The sequence below is a fragment of the Odocoileus virginianus genome, chromosome 28 (genome assembly GCF_023699985.2).
Source record: "Odocoileus virginianus isolate 20LAN1187 ecotype Illinois chromosome 28, Ovbor_1.2, whole genome shotgun sequence".
NCBI lineage: Eukaryota > Metazoa > Chordata > Mammalia > Artiodactyla > Cervidae > Odocoileus > Odocoileus virginianus.
The window spans coordinates 16635491-16650808 of NC_069701.1; the positions used below are offsets into that span (position 1 = coordinate 16635491).

The 15318-nt window shown below is 41.9% G+C and overlaps 2 protein-coding genes and 1 non-coding gene across 11 annotated transcripts in view; 2 read left to right on the top strand and 1 right to left on the bottom strand.

The window, feature by feature from the left end:
* LOC110151730 (large ribosomal subunit protein eL34-like) overlaps positions 1-15318 on the top strand; it is a 192547-nt gene that overhangs the window by 111579 nt on the left and 65650 nt on the right. The gene's annotated exons all lie outside the window — the stretch shown is intronic.
* The window catches only part of PAK1 (p21 (RAC1) activated kinase 1), a 160117-nt gene that overhangs the window by 63257 nt on the left and 81542 nt on the right, over positions 1-15318 (top strand). Inside the window, exon 1 of one of the 9 annotated variants that reach the window (XM_070457252.1) lies at positions 1693-1891. The exons of 7 other annotated variants lie outside the window; for them this stretch is intronic. The gene's annotated coding sequence lies outside the window, so the exon portion shown is untranslated. Of the gene's footprint in view, positions 1-1692; positions 1892-15318 lie in introns of those variants that run through there. One more of the 9 variants, XM_070457247.1, reaches the window with a different exon arrangement.
* On the bottom strand, positions 13407-13479 carry TRNAR-UCU (transfer RNA arginine (anticodon UCU)). Its single transcript has one exon. It is a non-coding gene; the product is annotated as a tRNA-Arg (tRNA).

Consider the following 15318-nt stretch of genomic DNA (forward strand, 5'->3'; position numbering starts at 1 on the left):
GAAGGCACTGCTGTCTCTCACTCATCACATCCTGTCTTTTACCAACTTTTGTTACTGCTTCCAAGCCATATATCTCTAGAATATGTTTATTTCTCCTTATCTCTTCTCCAATATATTAGTCTAAATCATTACTTTCTTCTCTTGGCTAAAGTTCTGAAAGAATTTACTGACTTCTCATTTTCATAACCCTGTCCTCTGTTTTCCATTCAGCAGTCGGTGATTTTAAAAAAATATAGATTAGACCTTGTCATTATGCTTAAGACTTTCCAAATCTTTCCCATTACTAAAACCTAGAACAAAACCCAAACTCCTAGTTATGACCCCCAAGAGGTCCTACATACTCTTGACTCCTGGCATCTCTCAAGAGAAGTTTACAGAGATAATTGACAAGGCAAATTACCCTTAGGAAGCACTTGGAAATATGTGAAAGTTTTTTTTTTTTTTTAATCGTTTCAATTTTGGGGGGTCAACACTAGGATTTAGAGGGTGTGGGCCAGTGTTGGTAAATATTCCGTAATGTGTTGTTCTGCTCAGGGCCCCTTACAATGCCTGATTCACAGTATGTCTTTAAGAAATACTTATTGTACAAAACCATATTTTTCTTGGAACTCAGTTTTTTTGTTTTGACTGGTGTCTTGGTTGTGGTGAGCAGGGGCTACTCTCTAGTTGCAGTGCACAGGCTTCTCATTGTGACGGCTTCTCTTGCTGTGGAGCACAGGCTCTAGGGTGCACGGGCTTTAGTAGTTGCTGCGTGTGGGCTCAGGAGTTGCAGCTTATAGGCCCTAGAACACAAGCTCAATGGTTGTAGCACCCTGGCTTAGTTGCTCTGTGGCATATGAGATCCTCCCGGACTGGAGACTGAACCCATGTCTCTTGCACTGGCAGGGAGACTTCACCACTGAGCCACCAGGGAAGCCCGGAACTCAGTTTCCATACATGTGAATTGGTGGGGCTTCCCTGGTGGTTCAGTGGGAAAGAATCTGCCTGCCAGTGCAGGAGAGGTGGGTTTGATCCCTGGGTTGGGAAGATTCTGCTAGAGAAGGAAATGGCAACCCACTGCAGTATTATTGCCTGGGAAATCCCACGGGACAGAGGAGCCTGGAGGGCTATAGTCCATGGGGTTGCAAAAGAGTTGGACTCGACTTAGCAACTAAACAACAACAAACAACTAGTTCCTAAGGTTGTGGTGAGAGAGACGTAACATTTTGTGGAGTACTGGTACAGAATGGCACTTAATAAATGGTAGCTGCTACAGAGATTTTTTTGCTTAGAAGCAGCTGTAAGCATCCACCCAGTGTTCTCCCTGGGGTATTCGAACCTGACACCTTTGTTGGGGCCGTGGGTGGGTGCCTCTCTTTGCCTGAAGCCTAATTGAGAATGGTAGGTTTGATTTGACTTGCCCTGGGGTCCAGACCCAGCTGGGGAAGCAAGGGCACAGAAGAGCTCTGGTTCTCTTTCTTGACTCTGGGGCCCACCCAGGAAGCTCAGACAGTCCCTGGAAAGCCTGGATTCACTGAGAAGACCCCTGCTGAAGACTAGGTGGGGGAGAATAACGGAGGGGGTGGGAAGGTAGTAGTCTCTCTTCCTTCCCTCAGAGCTTCTTTACTGAAAGGAGAAGCGGGTTTTCTCCCGCCTCCTTCCCTTCCTTGTTTCCCCGCCCCTTCTGCTTCGCCAACCACGGAGTGGAGCCTTTGCTGCGCCCTGTGAGGGCGGGAGCGTGCTGCACCCCGGAGCCAGAGCTGGGGCGGCTGAGCTGCTGCGAGCCCGGCCCCAGCCAAGTATAGCTGCCCGGGTGGAGCCTGGGTGTCGCGCGGCCGACCAGGCGTGGGAGAGGTGCGGCTCTGCGACAGAAACCGCAGGCAGAGATGCCGGGGCCGGCTCCCCCGACCAGGTAATGCTGGCCCACCCTGGGGGCATGCTCAGCTGGGCGGTGCTGGTGAAGGGGGACGACTCTGCTAGCTTCCGGGGAGTGGTGACGCGGGTCCGGTAGACTTAGGGTCTCTTTCCTTAAGAGACCCTAAGTAAGAGAATGGGTTTATGGTGGAATGCTCAAATGAGCCCACCCAGGGCTAGGCCAGGGCTGGAACCAGAGCCCTGGCTAGGGAAGACTCTGAAAGGGAAGCTGGTTTTGGGGAACTTGCTCTGCCTGAGGAGCCTTGCTCCTTTGCAAGCACCCTTCTGCTTGGCGGCTGGGGTGATGCTTCCCTCTGTTTTGGATTAACGGCTGTCCTGCCGTACTGAGGGGGCTTTTCCCTCCGGTGCTGAGGAGGGGCACTGTATTATAAATGACTTGTTAAGAGGTGGAGTGAACTGAGAGATGAGAGACCTGGGGTGAGGGGGAATTAGTCCTGCTTAGGCAGCCTTTGTGGGCCTCAGTTTCCTTATCTGTGCAGCGAAGGGCTTGACATTTTGTTTGTGACTGGCATTTTCAGACTGCCTGACTGCCTTTTTTTTTTTTTTTTTTCCAGACTGCCTTTTGGACAGGCAAGTTGGTAAAAGCCCTAGAGTAGACTGCAGAAATGTCCTCCTCAACACTGTAGGAGATAGGCAAGCTTGGGAAACAGATCTTGGTACCTTTTCTTCCAGCCAGTCTTTTGAATGGCATCTTATTGGGCTGCTCAGGACTCTGTGACTTCATGGACAAGGCAGAGGTTAAGAATGGTGATTTTTTAAGTATTGAGTGTAGGTATATTGGTTATAGGGAGACAGTTGGGAAGAAGCAGGTCAAGGTATATTAATAGTTTTTCTCCAAATTGGCCAGTTCTTTGATACTTGGGCATAAAACTGCTTTAAATGTAGCTATCGTCTCAGGAACTTCCTCCTTGGAATGTCGAGCTAATGACAGACCTTGAGACTGTGTAATGTCTTAATCATGATCATCTGGGACCAAGAAACACGTCAGGCTGATACTAACCTACCTTGATTATTTTGGACTGCCTTCTTCCCCAGTTTTTCTATGACTCTACTAACCTTATCTTCTCACCACTTTCCTTTCTACTTCCTACTCCTGATCATTTTTCCTGTCCTGTCCCCTACCCACCTTTTCTCCCATTCCCATTTTCTTTTTCCTGCTCCCCCTTCCTCTTATACTTTCCCTTTCTAGTTCTTTTTCCCCTCCATAGCCAGTTTTTCTCTTGAGTCCTTCTCTTCTTGGTTAGGCTTTCTTTTCCTTTTGGTTCAGCTTTCTCATTCTTGGCAGGTTACCGGTTTGCAGGGACTTCTGCTGTGGTGTTAGTGAAACCCAAACATCATTCCCTACCCAGCTCCCTTACTGTTGCTTTTCACCATGAATCTATCTTTCCCAAGCGCCAGTCTCTCCTTACTGCCTCTTTGCCTTGCTTTGGGCCCAACAGTAAGCAGTCTTTCTTCCTGGATTTGTCCCCCACCTTATTTCCCAGAGGCAGTATAAGAGTAAGCCAGATGGGAAGAGGAGGACTTAGGAACTGGGGTGGGAGGAGGGCAAGAGTTTTCTGGAGGCTCTAACTTCCTTTAGTGAGATGAGCAACTAAAGTGAAGTCGCTCAGTCATATCCGACTCTTTGTGACCCCATGGACTGTAGCCCACCAGGCTCCTCCGTCCATGGGATTTTCCAGGCAAAAGTACTGGAGTGGGTTGCTGTTTCCTTCTCTAGGGGATCTTCCTGATCCAGTGAACAAACCCGGGTCTCCTGCATTGTAGGCAGATGCTTTACCGTCTGAGCCACTAGGGAAATGGTGAGCAACTAGTAGACACACACAGACTCTTTAGCAGCTTAGAAGCTTTGCTGACCTGGAGGAAGGGAGGCAGACCTGTGAACCTAGGGAAGAAGAGGAGGATAGCAGGAGTGGGTTGGGGGGAGAGAAGGAGGAATCCTGAGGGGGAAGAAGAATGGTCTTTTGAAGAAGAGAGTGGCCAGGATAAGATAGGGGTTGTTTAGGGGTAGAGGTTGTTGTATTGGGAAACACTGTAGTCTGGGAAAGAGGACCGTATTCACTCATTTTCTTTCTCTTTGAAAACTAGCCTTTTGGGCCGATTTGTTTTCTCCTCAGCAAACTTTTTTTCAGGAGTGTCCTCAATGTGGGATAGTCAGAGGGAAAGCAGAGATAATGAGGCAAGATTGCTATTATACATATACTTACTGTCTAGACAATGTGTTTATGTACAAAAAGCTTTAAATATGATATCTTCATCCTTAAACCTTCTCTGAACCATCTATGTTAGTTATGGTACCAGGTGTTGGGGATGCAAAAATGGAAATTGAACTAAGTTGCTGCCTTCCAGTGCAAGTCTAAGAGTGGCTATCTGAAACCTCATGTGATAAGGATATGTGATGTAAGAGAAGCACAAGGAACTATAATAATGCAGAGGAGGGTACTTTTGATTCAGTAAGTGGCAGAGCTGGAGCCTAAACTCAGGTCTTCTCTAAAGGTGATATCTGTGCTTTTATTCCACATTATCTTCTGACTCTTGTGTGTACGTACAGTGTACAGAGGGTTTTCTTCTGTTTTCCTTTCTACCTATCTATGAACTAGACTCTAGGTGCTGCTGATATGAAAAAAGAACAGACTCCTGTGATAGGTCACTGTGCCATGACCAAACGCTCATTATTTTGGAAGGGAAACACACTTTTTCCTTGTTAACTTCTGGCTCTGGGCCACTTGGGGGACTTGATGCTGAGCTCCCTGTATGAGTCATTTGTGCTCTGCTCCCCTTCTGCACCCCTCCAGTTTCTTTTATTTTTTATTTATTTATTTATTTTTTTGCTGTTTTTCATTTATTTTTATTAGTTGGAGGCTAATTACTTTACAGTATTGTAGTGGTTTTTGCCATACATTGACATGAATCAGCCATGGATTTACATGTGTTCCCCATCCCGATCCCCCCTCCTGCCTTTCTCCCCATCCCATCCCTCTGGGTCTTCCCAGTGCCTCCAATTTCTTAATTCAATTTCTGGCAGACTATAGAGCCGAGAGACCAGATGGAGCTAGGTGAAGCATTTTATTTCCATTGGCCTCTGTAAAATAGGGATTTAATAACTCATAGGGTTGGTAAGGATCAAATGAAATAATAAATGTGTGAAAAGACTTTGTAAACTGTGAAGTGCTGCATAGATGTTACTGTGATTGTTCCTAAGTGTATTTTCAGCCATGAAAAATGCTCAGATGTTGCAGCCTGGAGGAAATGCCAAGGGTTGTTCACTGACTAGTTTAAAACTGAGCCTCAATCCTTAATAATGAAAGAAAGGGGCTAGAAAGAGGATGCTTTGCTTTAGAGACTGGTAATTGAGCCTGGTACTGAAAACTGAGGTTGAGAGGTTTAGTGTTTTCTTTTGTGTGCATGTGTGCTAAGTTGTTTCAGTCATGTCCGGCTCTTTGTAACCCTATAGATGGGAGCCCGCCAGGCTCCTCTGTCCAATGGATTCTCCAGGCACGAGTACTGGAGTGGGTTGCCAGGTCTTCCTCCAGGGGATCTTCTTGACTCAGGGATTGAACCCATGTCTCTTATGTCTCCTGCATTGGCAGGCAGGTTCTTTATCACTAGCACCACCTGAGAAACACAATGTTTACTTTAAGGTCAAACAAATGGTAGGTGGCGAGCATGAGGAGTATTTTAGTGATGCCTGTGCTATAGCCAAAAAAAAAAGAATAAAAGAAGGAAGGGGGAAAGGGATTAAAACTAAACTGACCTCAGTTCACCTACCAGGTACTTGGTTTTTAATCTTTCTAATATTCATATATAAAATAGATATTTATAAATATCTTGAGTTATAAAGTTTAAAATAATTATATATAAAAAAGAAAAGAATATATAGTAGAGACTTTATAGCTGTACTTAACTTTTGTCCTGCAAAAATACCTTTGAAGTTACCTTCTTAAGAAAGTCTTACCTGACTCCTAGGCTGTTAAGGGCTTCTATTTTTATTTTTTTTTCATTGAAGTGTAGTTGATTTTACAATGTTGTGTTAGTTTCGGGTGTACAGTGATGTAAATATATATATATATATATATATGTTTCAGATTCTTTTCCCTTATCAGTATTACAAAATACTGAGTCTAGTTCTAAGGGCCCCTTTTTTGGATTCATGTGCTTCCTCTTATCACTCATAGTGGCACTTACCATGTTGTACTCTCGTTGGGGTTTATGTATCTTTCTCTCCTGTTAGCATGTGAATATTTACTAGACAGAGAAGGTCTAGTAAATCTTCGTGTTTGCTGTTATTAAGCCCTATTTAATTTCTAAGTATACATTGATAAATACAACAGATGAAGTTTCTCCTTTGTGAAGCTTACTGTTTAGTGAGAGTGATGTATAATAAGTAAGCAAATATAATTAAAATTCATGTTAGATGTTGTAAAAAACAACCCAGAATTCCACTTGTTGAAATTAGCTTTAGGGTACTTATGCTGCTAAGTTGCTTCAGTCGTGTCCGACTCTGTGCGACCCCTTAGACAGCAGCCCACTAGGCTCCGCCGTCCCTGGGATTCTCCAGGCAAGAACCCTGGAGTGGGTTGCCATTTCCTTCTCCAATGCATGAAAGTGAAAAGTGAAAGTGAAGTCGCTCAGTCGTGTCCGACTCTTCGAGACCCATGGACTGCAGCCCACCAGGTTCCTCTGCCCACAGGATTTTCCAGGCAAGAGTACTGGAGTGGGTTGCCATTGCCTTCTCCGAGGGTACTTATGAGACATGCAGGCAAAATGTTTAAAGGAGTGGTCCCCAGCTCTTGGGCCCAAGTTAGTAACTGTGCCACACAGCAGGAGGCAAGCAAGTGAGACTTTGTCTGCCCCTCCCCATTACTTACATTGCCTGAATCATCGATTGCATTAGCATCTGAACTGAACCTCCCCATTCCCCCTGCTGCATTCCCTCCCTGTCTGTGGAAAAATAGTCTGCTGTGAAACCCGTCCCTGGCACCAAAAAGGTTGGAGACTGCTGATCTAACAGATAGTTATTGGTCTGAAAAAACTTTGGGACTAAAGATAAAAACTAGGGTATCATCAACATATAGATAATATGTTAAGTCATGGGAATGGATGAACATCTAGGACAGAGTGTAGCATGAGGAAAGGACCTTCCTAGCCTGGGACATGTGGAGGATAGCTAGTGAAGGAAGAGTCTACAAAGGAGATAGGAATGGACAGAAAGATAGAGGGAAAGTTAGGTGAATGTGCTTTCCCAGAAGCCAAAAAAAGTAGAGCATTTGAAAGAGAAGGGAACCAGTTATATTGAACACTGCTGGGAGGCTGAGTAAGATGAGGACAGAGTAGTGACCATTTGATTGGCAACGTGGAGATGATTGACAAGGAGGCTTGACAAGACTGCTTTTGGCCAAATAGTAGGGTGTTAGCTGGCAAACAGAAGGGGAGGAAGTGGAGGTAGTATAAGTAGACAGTTCTTTTGACAAGCTTTGTTATGAAGGGGAACAGAAATAAATAGTGTTTGGAGGAGTATGTGAGTGTCAAGGGATGTGTGTGTGTGTGTGTGTGTGTGTGTGTGTGTGTGTGTGTATCTTTGAATAGGAGATGCATAGCATGTTTATATTCACCCAGTATTCACCCACTCAGGCCAAAAATTTAGAGATCTTCTTGGTTTTTCCTTTTTTTCTCACATTGTATATGTAGTCTATAAATAAGTCATTTGGCTCTACCTTCAAAATGCTCTCTGCCTACTGCGATCTGTTTAAGCCACCCTCAGTTCTCATGTGAATTATTGTGATAACTTCTTAATTGTCTCTCTGCTTTTCCTCTGCTCCTCTGCAGACAGTACTCTGCAGCCACAGTGGTTTATTTAAAACATAAATTAGTTCTTGAGTGTCTTCTCACACTTGCTACAAAATCCAAATTTATTGTGGCCTGTAAGGTCCAGCATATTCTGGCCTCTGGCTACATCTCTACTCTTAAAACTCTTAACCACATTTCTCCTTGTTCACTCAACTTCTGTATTGCTGGCCTTTTTGCTATTCTGTATGCCCCAAATATTCTTATCTAGGACATTTGTGCTTACTGCTCCTTTTTCTTAAAATGCTTCCATATATTACTGTGATTTGCTGTTGCATTTCATCCGTGTCTTAAGTGTCTTTTCCTCAGAGAAGCCTGTCCTGATCATTATCGTTATGTACCACCCCATCCCTGTCCATTTATATTCACATGAACTGCTGTTTAATTTTCATTATGGACTTGACATTGTGTATTTACTTATTTATTTCTTCACTTCTCTTATTAGTCCATAAAGTCCATAAACACAGTGACTTTTTTCTATTCAGCTAGATTAGAATTGGTACAGTATAGATGCTAAATGAGTGTTAATATTTGCTGAACGACTGAATATGTGTGTGTGTGTGTGAGAGAGAGGGAGAGGTTAATGTAGCTGCTGAAGGAGAAGAACATTCCAGGTGAGATGGCGTACAAGTGCGGGAGCAGAGGGAGAAGAGAGGAGAGGATAACTTCTGATAAGAGAAGAGACACCTCCTTCATTGTATGGTACAGTGGGTGGTGTGGGTGCAGGGAAACATACAGGTTTAGGAGTAAGAAGATAGAGTTCTCCTGAGAAGATTTCTGTTTTCTCATTGAAAGTTGGATCACTGCCTGAGGGAAGGGGTGGATGAGAATCCCAATTGATGATTTGAGGCAAGGTAATCTTTTAAGTTGGAAGAGCATCATAATTTTCAAGCTAAAGCAGTTAACCAGGTAATGTTCTCTAGGATAATCAGCTCTTTTAGTATAGAGGCAGTTTGGAGACAGTTAAGCTCAACTATCCTGAAGCTGGGATTTTGCCACTTGAATTTTGGAAAGGAAGAGGAGGCAAGGGGGTAGATTGTTCTTGTTTTTGATCAGGATGGTTTAGTATATACATGTGCAGAGAAATTCTATTATAAGCTATCTTATTATCCTACAAATTTTACTGACAGTCAGTTGTCCAGTGTCCACAGTTAATATCTTAAGTCTCATTTTACTGATCTTTACCCTGGCATTAGCAGGGTAATATAACTATTGATACCACTATGCACTTTCGGCACATTATAGTGTATTTATTAGATGATAAATTCTAATTCTCCTTACTTTTTTCTTTTTTATTGTGGTAAATGCACATAATATAAAGTTTACCATCTTAATAATTTTGAAGTGTACCATTCAGTGGTGTTAAAATACATTATTGTACAACCATCACCACCATGGAACTTTCCTGGTAGCTCAGCCAGTAAAGAATCCACCTGCAACACAGGAGACCTAGGTTTGATTCCTGGGTCAGGAAGATGCCCTGGAGAAGGGATAAACTACCCATTCTAGTATCCTTGGGCTTCCCTGGTAGCTCAGACTGTAAAGAATCTGCCTGCAATGCGGGAGACCTGGGTTTGATCCCTGGGTTGGAAAGGTTCCCTGAAGGAGGGCATGGTGACCCACTCCAGTATCCTTGCCTGGAGAATCCCCATGGACTGAGAAATCCTGGTGGGCTACAGTCCGTGAGGTTGCAGAGACATGGCTGAGTGACGAAGCACAGCACAGCAAAGCATCACTACCCTCTATCCCCGTAACTCTTTTTATCTTGTAAGACTGAAACTCTATACCTGTTAAACAACAACTTCTCATTCTTCCCTTCCCCCAGCCCCTAGTCAACACCATTATACTTTCTGTCTTTATAATTGTGAGTACTCTAAGTACCTCATGTAAATGGAATTATACAATATTTGTCTTTTTGTGATTGACTTATTTTACTGAGCATAAAATCCTCGAGGTTCATCAGTGTTGTAGCATGTTGTAGAATTTCCTTCATTTTCTGAATAATATTCCATTCCATACCACATTTTGCTTATCCATTATCTGTCAATGAACACTTGAGTTGCTTCCACATTTTAACTATTGTGAATAATTCTCTTATGAACATGAGTGTACAGATAGCTCTTCCAAACTCAACTTTCAATATTTTTGGATATATACCCGAGAATTAGAATTGCTGAATCATATGGTAATTCAATAATAATTAAATTTTTTAAGGAACCATTTGCTCTACTATTTTCCATGGTGGCTATACCATCTTATATTTCTTCCAGCAATGCATAAAGGTTCCAGTTTTTCCACATCCTCATCAACACTTGTTATTTTCTGTTTTGTTTTGTTTTTTTGATAGTAGACATCCTAATGAATGTAAGGTGGTATCTCATTGTGGTTTTGGCTTGCATTTCCCTAAATATTAGTGATATTGAGCACCTTTTTATGTGCTTATTGGCTGTTCCTATATCTTCTTTGGAGAAATGTCTGTCCAGATCCTTAGCCCATATTTGAATTGGGTTGTTCATGTTTTGTTTTTGAGTTTTAGAGAGTTGATGGTTTTGATGTTTAAGTGATTTATGTTTAGGGAAAAAAGGATGTGATGCCAGTAGGGACTAACTGATAGTAGATTGAAGTTCAAAATAAAGTCTAGGAATGCTTTTGGAAGTCCTTGAACAGGTGAGCTGCGTGAATAGGTTTTGTTTGGATGATTCACTCTAGATATCAGTCAGTGAACGTTTTGGGAATAAAGTCTAGGCTGTGATCATGAGAATAATGGTTAACTTGGACTGTGTGCATGGTAAGTCGCTTCAGTTGTGTCTGACTCTTTGTGACCCTGTGGACTGTAGGCCTCCAGGCTCCCCTCTCCATGGGATTCTCTAAGCAAGGATACTGGAGTGGGTTGCCATCTTCTGCTCTAGGGGATCTTCCCGACCCAGGGATTGAACCCACGTCTCTTCTGTCTCCTGCATTGGAGATGCAGGTCAGGAATTTCCCAAGATGATAGAAGAGGATTATAAGACCTTTGGTGCTGATTTCTGCAAGTCATCTGCAGGGGTGATAGGAGTAAGAAAGATGTGTGGTATTATTGGTAGGGTGAGGGGAGGGTGAAGGTATAGGTCAGTGTAAGTTAAATCTTTGACTCCATCTCTCTGCTTTTTCCATTTTGCTTTACAGGTACAATTTTTTCCAAGTTTTCCAGGTACAGCCCTTTGTTCATTCTGTCTCAAGTTACAATTAGTGGAGAAAGTTTTTTTTTTTTTTTAATTAGTGGAAAAAGTATTTTTAAGAGAATCTGAATAACCAGGCTAGTTATGTCCTTTGCACTGTTTCATTGAGTGATCTTAGGTAAGTTGCATACCCCATGGGTTTCATAGAGGAATTATAAAATAAAAATTTTGAATTAGCTGACTTTATAAGATACTTCCAGCCCCTGTGTTTTTCTTCTCTAAACCAGGCTGCCTCAGTCAGTGAACCATTACTAGTCACCTAATTGGGCCAGGTCTGTGCTGTCTTGGGGACATAGACATTAATCGTATTTACTTTTGTTCCATGACTTGTTCATGGACTGGTGAGATTGATATCATGAAATACGGAACTTGCTGCACAGAATTATGTATAAAATGCTATTAAATTTGGGGCAAGGTAGAAATAGGAGGGCTGTGTGAAGGTTTTGTAGAGGAAGTGAGTCAAGCTGGGTGCTGAGGAATGAGTAGGAATTTTCTTGGCAGACAAGTTGGGACGTTTTAGGCAGAGAGAACAGTGTGGGCAAAGGCAAGAGCGTGAAATCAGATTGGGCTGGAATGAGAAGTTTAGAGATAAAAGACATGAAGCTGGTTAGATAATTGGAGATAACAGGTATTTATTGAATATCTATTTTGTGTCAGACAACCTGCTGGGGACTTTATATATGCTTTTATTTATTTTTAATATGTGCTTTTAAATTCTCATAACTCTGTGAAAAAGACAATCTTACTTGTATTTTACCAAAGAGGAAACTGGGGGTCAGAAATTAAAGTAGTTTTTCTATGCCCAGAAACAGCTTCCATTTTTCCTCCCTGCTATCTCAGCACTTGCTTTCTTGTTGCTAAACCAGTGCAAGTGACTGGAGATTGCATAGCGGGAATGTCTTTGACTTGTCAAAAGGACATCCCTCAGCAAATTCAAGACTGCAACATTCCAGGCTCCTGCCAAAGAAAACCTCCTGGCACGATTTAATTAAAAATCAGATTCTAACCAGGTGTCAAGGGCATGTACTCCCCAGTCTTGGGTGGAGTGCTGGTCATGCAAGTCTCAGCAGCTCTAAGTTGTTGGAACTGAAAAATGTGATTAATATATGAGATAGGTTTTATTTCCTTTTTCCTTTCCCATGTTCATTTAAATAATGGCCTGAGGTATTATTAGAGGTTATGTGGTCCATTCCTTTGCCTCTTGAGTGAACAGTAAGGGATGGTGCAGCGGAAAGAGAGCTGATTCTGTAGTTACACAGATTTCATTTCCGGTCCCTGACTCTGCTTCCCACTAGTTGTGTGACCCTGGTTGACTGGTGGCATCTCTGAGATTTTTCTTCTGATGTACTCATTATTTTATCCCCAGCACCTAACACAGCCTGACAAAAAGTAGGAGATAAATAAATGTTTGCATGAATGAATGAGGAAAAGAATATCAGCCAAACAGATTTCCAAGTTTTCTTGTAAATTCCACTAATGTTAGTAGGTATTAAAATATCAGACCTAAGTGATGTCTGAAACCCTATTTGTAAAGACGTTAGTCCAGGAGGTTCTATGGAGATGCTCTTAAAGAATTTTGGCAACTTCGTTTAGGCATTTAGAGGCCTCTCCTAAACTCCAAGTCCCATTGTGTGAACTCAAGGCACTACAGAGTCCTCAGTACAGACAAATAGCAGCTGGTCCCCTCCTCCAGACTATACCTCCTTTCTCATTGTCATCTCTCAGCCTTTTCTTAATCAACCATGTCATCTTTTATTTTTAACACGGAGCTTCATTGTACAGATCTAGAACTGCTTAGAAGGGACCGTTTTCTGACTAAGGCCGTATGTGTTACAGAAAATAAAAGGCCCTCTCTGATTGCCGTGTCCTATTTTTTCACCTTCATGTTGCATTCTTCAATGCCATACTCTCACGCTTATGTTATTCCTGTGGTCTGGAGTATACTTGCCATCATTGTTCTCTATCAAAATCATTCATTTATTTATTGTCTGTTTTCCTTGGTCAAGGTAATATTTCAGTGTCTGGGCCTATCCCAGACCAATTAAAATCAGAGTTCAAGCAGTGGTATCCACCCCTCCCTTCCTTTATTAGGAAAATCTGAAACATAGAGCAAAGTTGAAAGAATTTTATAGTGAATGCATATATAATCACCATATAGATTCTTATATCATTAATATTTTCATGATAACTTGCTTTATCACTTCCATTATATATTGACATGTATATTATATCACATCCCTATGGTCAACCATTAATGTATCTTATTTTTTAAAAATGCATTTCAAAGTAAATTGCGGGTACTAGCGTACTTCCTCTCTTAAGTACGTCATCTGGTATTTTAAAAGTCAAAGACTACTATCTGACCCATTTATTCTTTAAGCCCCTCCTCTTTTTTTTTTTTCTGGTTGCACTGCATAGCATGCAAGATCTTCGTTCCCTGACCAGGGTTCTAACCTAGCCTCCCTGCAGTAGAAGCACAGAGTCCTAACCACTGGACCACCAGGGAATTTCTCTAAGCCCCTACTCATTTATTTATCTCTATATCCCTGGTTTCTGTCATAGAACCTTATAAGTAAGTACACATTAAAAATTATTTATTTGAATTGTACTTGAATGAAGAACCTACAGCTGCAGTAAAAGGTATACATAACTTTCACTTGACTTATTTGAGGAACAGGAAATTATTTTGTCTTTTCTGTTGCTTACCTCATGGCAGACGTTTAGTAAATACCAATCTCAAGTCCAGCCTAAATGTGTTTATATATTTCTATATTTGCCACTTTCTAGATTTGACTGATCTAAATGTAAATCAGAAGTGGCGTAGTTCAGGTCAGTGAAGGTACAGAGGGGCTAGAATTACCTCAAGTATAGTTGGAAAATTCTTTGGCAGCGTGTCTGAAGACTTGGGTTCCAGTCCTCACCTTTAAATTTCTGTGTAGTCTTAGGCAATTTCTCTGTGTTTTTTGGACCTCTGTATTCTTACCTGTTATGTAAGGGGATCAGATTAGATGACCTTTAAGATTTTTTCTGGCTTTGATGTTATGGGTATCTTAAAATCTTTGATTATCTTGACTGTGTATTATACTAGTGGCTGTGGAATCCAGATGTGATAAAGTAGAAAGAAGTGGTTGTTGGTGAGCACATTCCTCTGAATCCCTGTCTGGTTTTATTTAGTATGTAAAATATATTTGCACATAGTGGCTACTTGAAAAGTGTTTTCTTTCCCTTTTTTCTACTTCAGCACTCTGTCTTTATGCTTTTTATAGCATGCTTGATTGAGGTTCCCAGGTGGTGCAGTGGTGAAGAATCTGCCTGCCAATGCAGGAGATGCAGGAGATGCAGGTTCGATCCTTTGGATGGGAAGATCCCCTGGAGTAGGAGATAATAACCGACTTCAGTATTCTTGCCTGGGAAATTCCATGGACAGCAGAACCTGGCGGACTACAGTTCCTGGAGTCATAAAATCAGACACAACTGAGCTTGCATGTTTTTATATGCTTTTTTACAGAAAAACAGACATAAATCACTTCCCCTCCTTGGTTGCCTCTTGACCCATATCTGTTGTGAGACTGCTCATGGGAAACAACAATTTGCAGCTCATAGGTATAGAGACTTCTATTAGAACTATAGCTAGTGAAAAGCAGAGCTAGGATTTAAATTTCATCTGATTTTAACTCCAGTCATCTTTTTACTCTATCACCCTGCCAGTGGCCCTTTTGAAACCTCACAGTGATCCTGCATTTATTATAGAGTCATTCAGTTGATTAATAATTAATACTTCAGTGTAATTAGTTGCTTATAAATTATTAGGCTCCCTGAGGCTCTGGAGCATTGGTAAAACATGGTCGTTCTGTCTTTCTCTCTGTCTGTCATCTATCCGACTCTTTGTGACCCCATGGACTGTAGCCTACCAGGCTTCTCCATCCATAGGATTTTCCAGGCAAGGGTACTGAAGTGGGTTGCTATTTCCTTCTCTAGGGGATCTTCCCGACCTGGGAATTGAACCCAGGTTTCCTGCATTGCAGGCAGATGCTTTACCCTCTGAGCCACCAGGGAAGCCCTGTCTATGATAGATAAGTGATGATATCTGAACTCTGATTCTTAATGTTGGCCTTGGGCTTAGCTTTATCTTGCAACTTGTCAGAAGGCATTGGCTTGTCATCTTCCCAAATCTTTGACCTGCAGAGATTGCTAGAGGACTTATAATATATTTGGTCATGATATTCAAGAATCAAGTGTAATTCTTTTTCCTCTCAGGATTGAAATTTTGTACTTGTTTTCCTATAAACAAAGTTTATGATAGTGTAGGTTATGACTACTGTGCTCTTTTCTGATGTTCTGATTA